We start from the raw sequence: 16,112 nt of genomic DNA on the forward strand, positions 1-16,112 counted from the left end.
TAAAGGTGATTTTTGTGCCTATATTCTCACACTTTAATGCTTCCTAAGTATTGCTAGAATAAGTTATCATAGCTGGTTATTGGGTGAAATATATAAAAAAATTTCTTTCCAGGTCATCAACATGGTTTACGTTAGGAGTCGTTTGCTCCTTAGAGGTTAGCCAGTAGCAAGTTTCATTTCTTGAAATATCTACAAGAGAATGTGCCAAGGAGAAATATCAAAAGAAAGAAAGAAAAGAAAAAAAAATGATATATAATGAGAACTCAACTAGCTAGGTGATCTGGTAATATCTATCGGGGTTATGGATGCCTGGCTGTCAATAGAGCAAGGCCTTGGATGGGGTTAGTGATATCTTCGTCGGGGCTATGGACGCCTGACAGGCAGCAAAGTTATGTCCAGACGATCATTAGAAAGAAAAATCAACTGTAGGCAGCCCAATCTCTAGTTTGCAATGGTAAGTTCTTGTATGCTTAAGGAAGGGTAAAAGAATCATATCCACAGGCTTGGATTTTAGAAGCATTGGATCTTGTACTTTAATCATTCTTTCTCTTAGTTTTTTCTAGCACTCATTTTTTTGTTATGATTGATTGAGTTGAGATATTGGGTCTTTGATTGGTTTTCCACCTTGAAATGCTCAAGAGCATTTTTTCTGTTTTGGTTAGCATTTGTTGTACCTTTGCACACGTGCCCCATACTTTGCATCAGCAAAATGGGGACGCCCCTCCTGATTTGATTAGCATCTTTTTTCCAAGTTGGTTTTGGTGCTCGGATACATTCATTTGATTTTATTGAGTCAATCCACTGCTTATTCATTGATGGCCTTGGGCTCTTTTGGAAATTGAATCTTTGGTGTTTGATTGGTAACATTATGCATATTTGGGCAAAGTTGAAGGAAAGTGTTTTTTAATTTTTTTAAGAGGCAAAAAACTTTGAGGTTGTGACATCCCCCATTCTCGAAAATTTTGGGGTTGTGACATTCCCCATCCTTGAAAATTTTGGGGTTGCTACATCGGCCTATCCTCAAAATTTTCGGGGTTGTGACATCCCCCATCCTCGAAAATTTCAGGGATACCACATCCCCCATCCCCCAAAATTTTGGGGTTGTCACATCCTCCCAACCTTTAAAAGCAATGTTCACAATTCCGACCCTCAAGACTACAGGGGGCATTTTTTTTTCGTTTGTTTAGATATTTGAGAGATTTAATAAGATTTAGGCTTTGATTCTCAATAAGGTATTTGATTAGTTCTAGTGTGATTGTTTTTGATGCTAATTTAGCTCTTTTATGTAGAGTTGACAATGTCTCAAAAAAGGATGGTCCTGACAAAGTACAAGTTTAAATCCATCTTCTTCCAACCAAATTGGTTTCAACAAATGAAATTGTGACTGATACAGACTTGGGGCACACAGATCTTCAAGATTTGTTGAGAAGAACTTTAAAGCCTAATGGAAGAACCACCTAAGCCACTCCATTAGTATGCTTAGTATTGATATCAGCCATTGTATTCCCTATATCCTTGCAATCTTAAGAGCTAGTAATGGCTTGTGCAGTGAATTAAAATCAGATGAGAGAAGATTATATTGCCCACCAGGAGAATTCATTTTGAACACTTCTAACACGATAGAAGCAACTGTTTACATTCCTAGACAAGATCACTAAGTTACAATTGCTCATGGAGAACAATTCTATAAGGTCGAAGAGAATCCCATGGCATACACCAATCAACAATTACCAAGGGTAAAGATGGACCCTAAATTCCATATGACCCCATATCTGGTATACATCCTTGTAAAGGAGCTACATGGAATAGTGATAATTTTCAATCAATAATTCTTCGAGGTTGCCGCTCATCTGTGATAAATATACCTCGAATTTTAAAAAGTGGAGAATTAAAGTAAAATACAATCGACAGAGCAGTTGATAATGTTTTGAGTTCGAACTCTAGTAAACTCTAGTCTATGTGTGGTTTGAATTGACAACATGTGGGGACGTTTTTGTCATCTTTCTCACGTTCAAACAAGTCTAGTAAACTTTAGATCAAACTTGCTACAACCAAGAAGGTAAATTAGAAAGTGAGTTAACTCATGATACATGTGCCTGTATCGATGAAAATCAGACTAACCTTTTATTGCAGCAGGAGATTCATGTTAAAACTCAAATGGAGGAGGTACAAGAGGTTAAAAGAGACAATCAAGAGGCTATTGCAGAGTCTATATAAGTTACACATGACCAACATAGTGAAACAAGGGAGTATTTTCATGATTTTGGTGTTGCTGATTCAATACATCCAAATGAATTATCTAACACAAATCATTGTTAAACATATTGTAAAGGTTATAACCTAGTTGATGATGATGTTCATGATCTTGATGATGATTTGCAAGAATGCGACGAAGACAACAAATTGCCTCATGAGGAAGAGGATTCTCAAGCCTTACCAATCAACAAACAAGATGGCTTCTTGCCTCTTTCATTGGATGAGATAGACAAAGTGCTTGATCTAGTGTTAAAGTTGAGTAAAGAAATGTCAATTCATGGGTATTCCATGCACATATCAGACCTTGCATCATTTGATTCATCTAGAGTTCATCCATTTGATCAACATCTAGAAGTAAGTTGTCCTAATTTCTTGCCAGCTTGGGAGATTGCCTTAGAAGGTAAGGTTGATTTTGAGCATGTTTCTTTGAGAGTTGAGAAAGATAATGATTTGATTTATAATATTAATACTTCCTACAATTTAAAAGAAATGTTTATGACTGAAATTGTTAGCCTTAATGAGGTTAAACATGATTTATTATGTAAGACTAGTGATGATTATAACAAGGATTAAATTCTCAATGCTTTACCTCTTAAACCTTGTTGTAATGATGGATATAGTCAATCACTAATGAACATTTCGGTTGATGGTATGTATGTACTTGACGAGGATGGAGTGATGTACCATGAGTTAAGACCCCCAAAAGAAGAAATCATAGTGCATGAGTAGACACCTATAATTCCAAACACACTAAATCGAGTTGTATATTTCCATTATCCCTTGCATTTTGATAATTTTCAGTTTGAATATGATACTAAGGGTAATAAAACATGTTTGTGGATTAATCATGATCATGGAGTCTGTCACAAGTTCTGATTTTTCATAATTTGTATCCAAAATATGAACAAAACTTGCCTAAATCTTATTTTTGTGAGTGCAAAGATGACTTTTCTTTCCTAAGAACCATATGGGGTAGGTTGTTGATGCTAAATGTAATGAAAAATCAGTTAATTATCAATCTATATGTTGCTTGTTCTATTTTTTTTTTACATGTCTAAGTTTGGTTTAGTTAAGTAGGTGTCTAAGTTGGTAAGCTTCCTTTGTGTTTTAGTAGATAGTGTTGTATTTTTCGCCTTGTCCTTGCTCGTTAGTTAGTTTTTTAGTAGTGTTAGATTGTTGTTTTGATTTTATTTTGGTTAGTTTGGCCCAGTTTTGGGTTTGGTTTCATCTTTCTGTTGTTTCTCTCTCTTTTCTTGGATCATTGAGTTTTATTTTGCAAATTAAATGCACATTTTAATGGAAAAAGAGCATATTTGTATGGGTAAACTATGTAACTATTAAATATGATGTTTTAAATTTATTTCTTGATGGAAAATGAGTTGTTTTGTCAAAATTGTCAGTTTACATCATTTATATTAGTTTGTGTGTTTGTTGGTCCAACTAGAGTTAAGGTGATTTTTGTGCTTGAGATGATGCTTTCTTGAAATCTTATATATTCTCACACTTTAATGCTTCCTAAGTATTGCTGGAATGAGTTATTATAGCTGGTTATTCAGTGAAATATATAAAGATTTTTGTTTCCAAGTCATTAACATGGTTTAACTTAGGAGTTGTTTGCTCAATAGAGGTTAGCCTTGATCCCCAACCTGGTAGCAAGTTTCATTTCTTGCAAGTTGAGAAATATCTACGAGAGAATGTGCCAAGGAAAAATAAATCAAAAGAAAGAAGAAAAGAAAAAAAATGATATATAATGAGAACTCAACTAGCTGGGTGATCTGGGCAGTCTCTATCGAGGCTATACATGCCTGACTGGCAGTAGAGCAAGGCCTTGGGTAGGGTTAGTGATATCTCCGTCAGTGCTATGGACGCCTAATTGGTAGCGAAACTATGTCTGTAAGGAAAGCACAACGCGGAAACGCCTTCTATAGTGTTAAAATCAATGGGAAGAGATGTAGGGATGACTTTCAATTTTAGATTACATTCACTAAGATGCACATTACCAGAATGATAGAGTAAACAAAAGATTCACAGACACAGAGAGAACACAAAATTTACGTGGGAAAACCCTTACGAGTAAAAAACTCACCACCAAAGCCAATCTCTTGTATTACAATAAAATGTATATTACATACAAGGTACAAATTAAGCTCTCACATGTATATTACATAGTCTCTGTTTTGACAACATTCAACCTACAGATAGAATTCGACCCACGCACCACACATGCAACAAGATCAATAGTTCCGCAACAGACCAATTACTTCATCAACCTTCAATTGTCAACCCTCAACATCCAACCATAAAAAACAATTGTTACTGACTTCAAGTCTGCAAGGTAACCATCTGTCTGAACTCAGTTACAAATGTATATACAACAAGTCATTCAGATTTCTCACCCATCACACGGTCTCCTTACTGCAACCGTTTCTTCAAATGATTATATCTCTACTCAAGAAAATGGTTCGTTTCAGTTACATGGCTCCAACTGTCGAACTTCCTCAGACTATCGGTAACATGCCATGTTATTTCCATCGCTTCTCTGAGTCGTTCTAGTTTTTGCCAATCACCAACATACAACTCGACAGGTCAACATGAGTCCTTTGTGATCCCACCTAGTCTCAAGGACTATCGACAACTATTCCCATTCAGAACAATCATCGGCTTCCAACTCCGCAAGTCATCATGAGTCAGCTGTGGTCCCACCAAGATCATCTCAATGCTTATTGACAAGAGTCTCAACTTCGGTGACCCCTAGGAATCGTCTTATCGAACTTCGATGTTACATCGAAATTCCCTTTTTCACCAAGACAATTCCTTGTCATCGATATAGTCTTATCGGCATAGAAGAAAACTTTTGCTAGCTTTTTAACATGTTACAACGAACACGGATGTCACATCGAAATCTAAATGGTCTTCATCGACAAGAGTTAAGGCTTCACCATTATCCTTAACATCTCTCACCAAACACCAAAGTCTCAATGAAAATATTTGTCATTGCCAAGACCAAACCAAGGTAGACCGAAATGATCTTATCGCTACGAGATGTAACTTCGGCTATCGGCTAGAAGAGTCTTATCGAACTCAGATGCTATACCGAAATCACTGTCTTCATTTTTTGTCCTGCAGTGCACTTGTGACTCCTAGAGAACCCTCGCGGGGTAACAGGAAAGACAAAACATATCGTCTTCTGCTTATCCCGTAGATCCTTTTGTCGGGTCCTTAGAATCCTACGGGGTAACGGGAGAGAGACCGAGTTTCCTTCTTCTCGCTATCTTGCAACGCTCAACATATTGCTCTGTCAATAACACAAAGGTTATCCACTCTGAACTGCTCACTGCAGGAATTGAATGCCATCTGACCAAGATTTAAACCAGTGAGTTTGAGGCACCTATTCTCAACAATGTCGAGACGATCATTAGTACTTTGGCCATTGCTTCTCTTAGTTTTTTCTAGCACTCACCTTACTATTATGATTGATTGAGCTGAGATATTAGGTCTTTGATTGGTTTTTCATCTTGAAATGCTCAAGAGCATTTTTTCCGTTTTGGTTGGCATTTGTTGCACCCTTGCACACATGCCCCATACTTTGCATTAGCAAAATGGGGATCCCCTTCCTGATTTGATTAGCAACTCTTTTCCAAGTTGGTTTTGGTGCTTGGATGCATTCATTTGATGTTATTGAGTCAATCCACTGCTTACTTATTCATTGATGGCCTTGGCCTCTTTTGGAAATTGAATCTTTGGTGTTTGATTATTAACATTAAGCAAATTTGGTCAAAGTCGAGGAAAAGTGTTTTTTAATTTTTTTAAGAGTGGCAAAAAATTTCGAGGTTGTGACATCCCCTATCTTCGAAAATTCTGGGGTTGTGACATTTCCCATCCTAGAAAATTTCACGGTTGCCACATCCCCCCATCCTCAAAAATTTATGGGTTGTGACATCCCCTATCCTTGAAAATTTCAGGGATGTCACATCCCCCATTCTCATTTTTTTTGGGTATGCCACATCCCCCATCTCCGAAAGTTTTGGGGTTGTCATATCCTCCCAACCTTGAAAAGCGATGTCGCTACCTTGACCCTCAAGTTTGCATTAGGGCATTTTTTTTTATAGTTTGTTTAGATGTTTGCGAGTTTTAATTAGATTTAGGCTTTGATTTTCAATAAGGTATTTGTTAGTTCCAGTATGGTTGTTTTTTATGCTAATTCAACTCTTTTTATGCAGAGTTGACAATGTCTCAAGAAAGGATGGTCTCAATAAAGTACAAGTTCAATATTCACCTTCCTCTAACCAAATTGGTTTCAACAAAGAAAAATGTAACTAATACAAAGCTAGAGCACATAGATATCCAAGATTTGCTGAGGACTTCAAAGCCTAATGGAAGAACCACCTAAGCCACTGCATTAGTACATTCATTACTGGTACCAACCGCTACATTCCCTATATCCTTGCAATCTTTAGAGCTAGTAATAGCTTGTGAAATGAATTAAAGTTAGATGAGAGAAGGCTATATGGCCCACTAGGAGAAGCCATTTTGAACACTTCCCCTAACACAATAGAAGCAATTTTCCACATTCTTAGACAAGATCACTAGAGTTACAATTGCTCGTGGAGAACAATTCTATGAGGTTGAAGAGAATCCAATGACATACACCAATCAATAGTTGGCAAGGGTAAAGATGGACCTCAAATTCAATATTACCCCATATAGAGTATACTTGCTTGTAAAGGAGCTACATGGAAGAGTGATAATTTTAAATCAATAATTCTTTGAGGCTATCACTCATCTGTGATAAATATACCTTGAATTTTAAAAAGGGCAAACTCAATAACGTAAAAGACAAGTGACAGAGTAGTTGATAATGTTTTGTGTTCAAACTGTAGTAAACTCCACTCTATGTATGGTTTGAATTAGTAGCATGTGGGGATGCTTTTTTCATCTTTCTCACGTTCAAACAATTCCGATAAACTTTAGATCAGTTGCAACAAAGAAAGAGAAAGAAAACACCACATTTTTGAAATGCAAACCCATAGGAATGAAAACAATATTTAACTAGGAGCTCAAATGGTGGAAGAATTAGTCGTTTCCTTTAGTTTTGGCTGCCCAAATCCATAACAAACCTCTTGGGGAAGTTTTGGAGCATTTTTGGGGTGTTAATTCTCAATTTTTCAATTAGTTATGACCCAAAATTCTGCTTAGAAGCCCTAGTTTCATGTTTGTTAATTTCTAGTTTTAGACTCTATAAAAACCTCTCTTTTGTTTGTAATAAGGGGTTGGATATTATGCATAGGCATTCTATTGAGATATTAATACAACTTTGATGTGATATTTCTGCCAAATCTTGTGGAGTGTGAATGAATTTTGTTCATGTTTTGATATTTCAGTTTGTGCTTAATGACCCAAAGGGCTTAGTAGGTGGAATGTTGATCATTGAATGATTTTTAGGCAACAACTAAATTAGTTGTAGCAAGTTTGAGAGAAGCATATTAGGAATTTTGTCTTGCATATGTGCATTTAAATTGGCTATGCAATGTGATCGGTTTGAAAATAATTAGGGTATTACTTGGTCCTTGGATGATTGCATTTTATTCTCATTCATTGTGTTAATTTGATTTATGCGTATATGGTTTATTGGTATAGTTTTACATTCCATGCTTTGAATTGCTCATTGTTTATTATTGTTCGTTAGATTTTATTTTCGAATCGATCACTTTTAATCCTATATATTTTACAATTTCTTTACAATCTCCAATGGCGTAGGACAATTAGTAAGATTGTAGTTTTTGCAGATTTGCATTTCATTCATATATTTTCAAAATACAATTTTTTTTTTGTATTTGTGAGAAAGGTTATTGTTTTCCCAATAGTGAAACCAACAGGCCCCCTTGTTACAACACACTTGTTTCGATTGATCTATTTTGCACGGTTAAGACGTAGCCTTTTGGAACCTTGGAGTATAGTTCATGTGCTTTTCAAGAGAGGTGCTCTATTTTGAATCTCCCGCTGTTGACCATGCGAACACCCCAGTCAACAGTTGGATATGAAATTTCTCGAGGAATGTCTTCACATCTTTGTTCTAAAAGGAGGTACCATTGTCAGAAATCAAAGTGGAAGGTATACCAAATCGAGAAATTACATTATCTTGAATGAACTGCCAAATTACATCAGCAGTAATGGAGCGAAGAGGAACAACCTCTACCCACTTCGTAAAATAATCTATGGTAGCAAGAATGAAACTATGTCTTTGTGATGAAGGAAGGGAAATTTTGCCAATAAGATCCAAATCCCATAGTGAAAAGGGCCAAGAACCAAATTGGGACCTAAGTTCATGAGTGGGAGCATGGATCAAATTGTTGTGTTGCTAACAATGATGACACATTTTGACTAAAGAAAAAGAATATTTTTTTATAGTTTTCCATTAGTATCTCATTTGAAGTAACCATTTCACCAAAGACTTCCCACCAAAATGCCCCCCACAAGCACTTGAATGTGCTTCCTTAAGAGCAATAAAAATCTCGATCTTGTTAAGACAACAAAGAAGAAGGCCATTATAACCCCTTCTATAAAGAATGTTGGAAAGAATGATGTATCTCGTGGAAAGCTTATATATGCGAGCTTTAGTGTTCTTGCTCGTAGAATCCAGAAAGGCACCATCAGTCAAATATCGAAAGATATGAGAATACCATTCATCAGGATCTAAAGCACAACAACATGCCACTTCACTAGGACTATCGGTAATATCACGTGAGTAAGATTGTGAATGATGAATTGATAATCCACATAAGGATCTTCAAGGGGTATAAGGGAATCTACGCTTTCCATAACATTTGCATGTCGATTGTCCTTTTGAGGGATAGGATCTATCGTATAAGAAGCAAACTTCTTTAACAATGATAAGGCCAAGTTATGATATTGCGATAGTTTATTTTGTTTAGCTTGATATGTTCCCATAACTTGTCTTATAATCAATTGTGAATCACCATAGATACTGTATATGGTGAAAATGGATAACAACAATGTTGAAAGACTAAATGAATTCAACCACAAAACCCTAGCCTAACAAAAACAAAGATCCACCATAACATATGAAGATTACCTAAGACAATGCAAATCAAATGAAATCACAAAGATTATACCATCACATGTCCAATAGGGTTTGAATCTCCATTCTTTCTATCTCCATTGATCTTGCTTGATATATTTGCTCTCATATTTTATGTGCACAAGAGCTCAACAAAGAACGGAATGTGGTTGCAAGTAGGATCTCATATGAAAGAGCGTAGTGTAGTCAAGTGCATAAATTGATTAGGCATGGTTTGATAATGAAGGAAACATCTCCTTATATAGAAGACACTATAAGAAATAGAGGGATAAGATTGAGAGGTGTAAAAGAGGTCGGCTATGATTAGAGGGTAGGTAAAGGAAATAATAAAATAATGAAAGGGTAGGTAGTGTATGAATTAAGAGATGAATGACATGTGTCATGGGTAGAAAAGGCTAATGAATTAATTAAATAAATAAAGATCTATTTAATTAATAGAAGAAGTGGGATAATTAAATAAATAAGATATTTATTTAATTTAAGAAAAGAGATAATTTAAATAAATAAATGTATTTATTTAAATGAGAAATAAGGTTAGAAGAGGATAAATGAATTAATTAAATAAATAAAGATTTATTTAATTAATAGAAGAATTAGGATAAAGTAATTAGATAAATAAAGATATTTATTTAATTAGACATGACAATTTTAGGAATGTTGAATGTTAAAGGGCAAAGTTACTTTTAGACCAGCAATAAAGGCTTCGTACTCAACGATATTGTCAAAAAGAATCTTTTAAAGGTATAGTCACTCATTTCTTGGAGATGATACCACCTATGACATGAAAGGTACTGTTGACATCTCTTTGAAGTTCAACATTCATAGTTGCAGGCTTACTGATGTTTTGTATTCGCTAGGACTTACCCAAAAATCTTCTTTCTATTAATCAATTTCTTGATAATAACCTTAGGATTGAGTTTGATACACATCAGGATAAAAAGATGTCTTATCAAAGGGAAGTCTAAAAATGAAAATATTGTTGCCAGTGCTACTGATATTGGTTAAATGTTTATGCTTGATATAAATGTTAATAATCAAGCCTTAGTGATGAAGGACAATGATCTTGCTATGGTTTGGCATCGTAGATTTGGTCATTTAAGCACTAGTTATTTGTTGAAGCTTAGTTAGAAAAGCATGGTCAAAGGACTTCCATCACTTGAGAAGTCGAGTGCTATTTGTTCTAACTATCTTGGTGGAAAACAACATAGAGCACCCTTCTAGCTTAGTGAGCATAATGCAAGCAAACCCTTGCAGCTGGTGCATATAGATCTATGTGGCCCTATGACACCTACTCATAAAGGATACATGTACTTTTAGCTTTTTGTTGATGATCACACACAAAAAATGTGGGTATATTGTTTGCAGCATAAAGATGAAGCTTTTCCCTACTTCAGAGAGTTTCACACTATTGTGGAGAAAGATACAAATCATCGAATTCATGTCCTCCGCTTAGATCGATAGGGGGAATAAACCAACAAAAAATATCCACATATCTGAAGGAAAATGGTATTCAACATCAATTGACTGCAACATATACACCTTAGTAAAATGGAGACGACGAAATCACATCATCGTGGAGATGGTTTGAAGTATTTTGAAAGATTCTCAACTAGAACTTGCATATTGGGCTGAAGCTATTCACATAGCAATCTATCTTTTGAAACATGGCCCAACCAAAGCTCTTGATGACATCACACCAAAAGAAGCATGGATAAGGGTAAAGCCTTCTATCTCTCATTTTCGTATTTTTGGATACACTACCTATATGCACATTCCAAAAAAAAAGGGAAGAAGCTAGATGAAAAATCAATGCAATGTTTCTTCTTAGATATAGTAATAAATCTAAGGCATATTGCCTTATGGATCCTAATAGAAATAAGATATATATTAGTAGAGACATAATTTTTGATGAGTAGAGTGAGTCAAGTTCTCCTCCCACATCATCATCTACTTCAGATAATGCTCATATATTCAACATGGATGGTAAAAATGATGGAAATGTTGATAGTCAATCAATACGCACAAATGTTACAAAACCTTTACCAAAATGGTATACTAGTACCATTCAAGATGCAAAGCTAGATGAAGTTCTAGACACTTCAACTTTAGGTCGAAGGACTCGCAACATGGTTCGTGGTGAGGTAAATCTAGCCTTGATGTATTCAATTGTTGATAATTTTGAACCATGTACTATTCAAGAAGCATTAGAGTCAAAGCCTTGGAAAGAGGCTATGGATGTAGAGCATCAATCTATGATGAAAAACAACACTTGGGAGCTTGTAGCTCTACCACCTGGTAAGAAAGCAATTGGATGTAAATGGATATTCAAAACTAAGTATAAAACAAATGGTAGTATAGACAAACATAATTCTAGACTTGTAGTCAAGAGCTATGCCCGAAAAGAATAGATAGACTATGAGGAAACATTTGCTCTGATAGCAAAGATAAAAACCATTAGAATGTTTTTTTCTTTAGCTACCCAATTCGGGTGAAAATTATATCAAATGGATGTAAAAATTGCTTTTCTTAATGGAGACCTTAAGAAAGAGGTCTATATGACCCAACCGGAGAGATACATTGCACTTGGTAAATAGGAAAATGTATGCAAACTTATGAAGTCCCTATATGGTCTCAACTAGGCTCCTAGAGCTTGGTATATAAAAATTGATGAACATCTGCTACAACATGGTTTCACTAGGCATCCATATGATCCAAATCTCTACCTGAAGGATCAAGGAGGGATATCATGATTATTAATGTATATGTTGGTGACTTAGTTATCACAGGTAGCTCAGAAGAAATGGTTGAGACAACCAAGAATGATCTCAAGAAGGATTTTGATATGACAAATCTCAGGCTACTGCACTATTGTCTAGGCTTAGAGGTATGCAAACTAAACACCATATCTTTGTATCTCAAAGGAAATATTACAAGACACTACTTGATAAAATTAGAATGATGGATTCCAAGCTCATTTGTACACCTATAGAATCAAGATTATAGCTATCTACATCCATATATCTGCTCAGGTGAATGCAACACTCTATTGACAAATGATTGGAGGTTTGATTTACTTGACTTACACTAGACCATATATTAGTTTTCTTGTTAATTATATATTAAGATTCATGCAAGAACCAAAAATGTGTCATTGGAAAGAAGAAAAATGGGTACTAAAGTACATTCAAGGTACAATAAATCATGGTTTGGAATATAAAAAGAATGACCAATTCCTCGATAGGGTACACAAATGCAGATTATGCAGGTTCCGTTGATGATAGAAAATCCACTTTTGGATTTGTTCTCTTCCTAGGTTCAAGACCAATTTATTGGGGAAGTAAGAAGCAAGACACAATTGCTCATTCCTCAACAAAAGAAGAATATCGTGCAATAATTTGTGAGGCAGTTTGATAGCGTCACACACTAGAAGGATTGGGTCTACCTCAAAACCAACCTACCATCCTCTACTATGATAATCAAAGTGTTCTCAAGCTTGTTTGCAATCTAGTGTTTCATGAACGAACCGAGCATATTGAATGACTGTCACTTCATACGAGAACATGTTCAACAAAACAATATTTAGCTCCAATTTTCCTCAACTTAGCAATAATGCGCTAATATCTTCACCAAGCCTCTTAGACGTGTGAAGTTTGAAAGTTTTTAGGATTCTCTTATTAGTACTTGAAATGATGTAATAAAGGGGGAATGTTGAATATTCCATCATTTTTTATCATGTATGAGTTAGATTGTTATAGTTTGTTATTGTTTAATAGTATTTTTAGGATATTTGTTTATTAGTCTATTTGAATGTTGTTTCCCATGAGTTGTATTTGTTACATGAGTTTGCTATTCTTCCATGTATAATTTTTTTTCTTTTCTGCAATATAATCGATCAATCCTTATCACTTTGATAGTTAGTACATAGTGAATTGAGATAGTAGGATAAAGGGATTGGTTTTACCGAAGGTGGTGCTAGAATAACACTAGTGCTTGGACAAAATCGACACTAAGATCCATCAAAGTACAATACCCAAGTATTGTCAATATATAGGGGGAGAACAAAGTCATTAGGAAATGAATTCTGACTAGGTAAATAAAGTAGTCACCGGTTAGGAGGGACCTAAAAGAGATCAATCCAGACCGGTCAGCAAGAGTAAACACAATGCAAACACAAAGATATGATGGAGGAAATGCAAAACAGATTGATTTATTTTATGAAAACTGATTACAATCAACTGGTAACAACCAGGTTACAGAAACTGGCTCACAAGCCTGCTAAAACATGCTCAAAGCACATAATAGGTCACAACCGGGACCTTCAATCTTAAGATCTATCTTCTACGCTTAGTCTAGCTATCCGATTGTTCAATTGTTACATTATAATGCTCAATACAATGATTTATACGATCCAAGGGGATCCGGTGGGTCCAAAAAGGGATTAAAACCCGAAGAACAAGACCTAACATGTAAAATCAACAAGGTCGGCCTCCGCCAAGAGATTCCTTCGGAAAATCCAAAGGATGAAGTGTAGATCATGGGAAAGGTTGGTCACACGCCAAGGAACATCAGAATCAACACTCAGGGCTCCGCAAGCTACAGAAGAGGTTCCAATAGATCACCAAAATAGGTCAAGGAAACCGGTAACAATAAACTATCAATCGGTAACATGAAACTGTCAAGAAAACCAATAGTGATAACTTGCCAGAAAATGATCCAAATGCGATGCGGTCTGAAAATAAGAAAGATGATTAAGTCTTCAAGTAGAATCCAACTCCATAGGATCCACTAAGCCAAAATTGGGGGCACACAAAGAAATTCTAAAACTACAAAGAGAAAGAAAAACAGAAAGGAAAATGTTTTTGGTTGATACAAGATTTCTATAAACCGAGGATGCTCCTGCATCAGACATCCGGGGTTATTGGAAAAGTGAGCCTCTCACTTTGCTGGGGTCAGAGGAAAACCAAGGCTGTCTACCTCTGCCTGAGAAATCCAAGATGAATCTTCAACTGGCCTGTCCTTCCACTTCACAAGGTACTTCTTATACTGACTACTCCGGATACTACGCCCAATCCTACTGTCCAAAATTTCTTCAATCCGATCCGGTTTCTTTCGGGGCAACTGTTTCTCCAATTCTGCAATGTTGTCCTCACTGAATTCTGGTTCATGATACTCATGAAGATTTGCAATTTTAAACATAGGTGAATTACTCAGACTATCCGGTAACTCCACTTCATATGCCTTCCCAGAGCTGAACTTCCTCAAAATCCTGCAAGGTCCAAATGTTTCCATCTGCAATTTGCTATAAGTTCCAACCGAGAATCTCTCTTTTCTCAGATATACCATCACTTCATCGCCAACTTCAAATTCCTTATGTCTCCTCTTCTCATCTGCCTTCTCCTTATACTTGCTGTTCATGTCCTCCAAATGTTGCTTAACTTGAATATGCAAGGCTGCCATGTGATCTGCAAAGTCTTCTGCTTCTGAACTTCTCCGGTCTTCACTGCTAATATCTCTTAATTCTGATATACCTCTAGGGTGCACTCCGGTAGGAATCTCAAAAGGTGTTCTTTTGATACTCCTATTTACTGAATTGTTGTAGGCAAAATTTTCTTGTGCAAGAATCAAATCCCAACTTTTGGTTTTATCTCCAATTAAACATCTCAACAAATTTCTCAAGCTCCTGTTAACTACTTCTATCTATCCATCAGTCTGTGGATGAAAAGTAGAACTGAACTTCTAATCTGTCTTCATCTTCTTCCAAAGTGTTCATAAAAAATATCCAAGAAACTTAGTGTCTCTATCTAAAACTATGCACTTAGGTAATCCATGCAATCTCACTACTTCCTTGAAAAATAGGTCTGCTACATGTAATGCATCTGATGTCTTCTTACAAGGTATGAAATGAGTCATCTTCGAGAATCTATCCACTACCACAAATATAGAATCATTCCTTCTCGGTGTTTTAGGCAATCCAAGTATGAAATCCATGCTTATATCCTCCCAAGGCCTTACCGGTACTGTCAAAGGTTTATACAATCCCACATTTTGACTACTACCCTTTGCAACTTGACAAACTCTACAACTTTGCACATATTTCTTAACATCCTTATGAATCTAGGGCCAAAAGTACTGCTCACTCACCAATGCTACTGTTTTGTCAATACCAAAATGTCCATCTAATCCTCCATTGCGTTTCTCCTTTATCAGATTCTCCCTCATAGAACTCTTAGGTATGCACAATTGAACTCCTCTGAATAACAACCCTGATGAATACTAAGAAGGGGGGGGGGGTGAATTAGTATACAGAAAAATACTGCACTTAAACACTTAAACAGTCTAAAGATAAACCGATAAAACAGTTCAACAGACAGACCGATTATCACACATGCAAACCAAAATGCAAATAAAGCATTCACCCACAAAAGCAATACAACTATAACACAAGATATTTGATGTGGAAACCCAAATGGGAAAAACCACGGCGAGATGGAACTCACAAGTCACTATCTGCAGAATAGAAACCAGACCAGTTAAGGTCTTACAATGTTCTTCACTAGAACAGATCCTGTTAGGAATCTCAATCCCTGTTAGGAGATAAGTCCGATCAAGGACTACCTTGCTAGAGGATTTTAGATTCACAGAGGTGAACCACCTTGTTAGAGGATTTTACAATAGGCTTTTGGGCCTACCCGGTTAAGGGCTACAAACTTGTCAAAGATGTGAGTAATCAACAAGTGTTTGATCTATCTAATAGCAC

The sequence above is a fragment of the Cryptomeria japonica genome, chromosome 3 (assembly GCF_030272615.1).
Source record: "Cryptomeria japonica chromosome 3, Sugi_1.0, whole genome shotgun sequence".
NCBI classification, from domain to species: domain Eukaryota; kingdom Viridiplantae; phylum Streptophyta; class Pinopsida; order Cupressales; family Cupressaceae; genus Cryptomeria; species Cryptomeria japonica.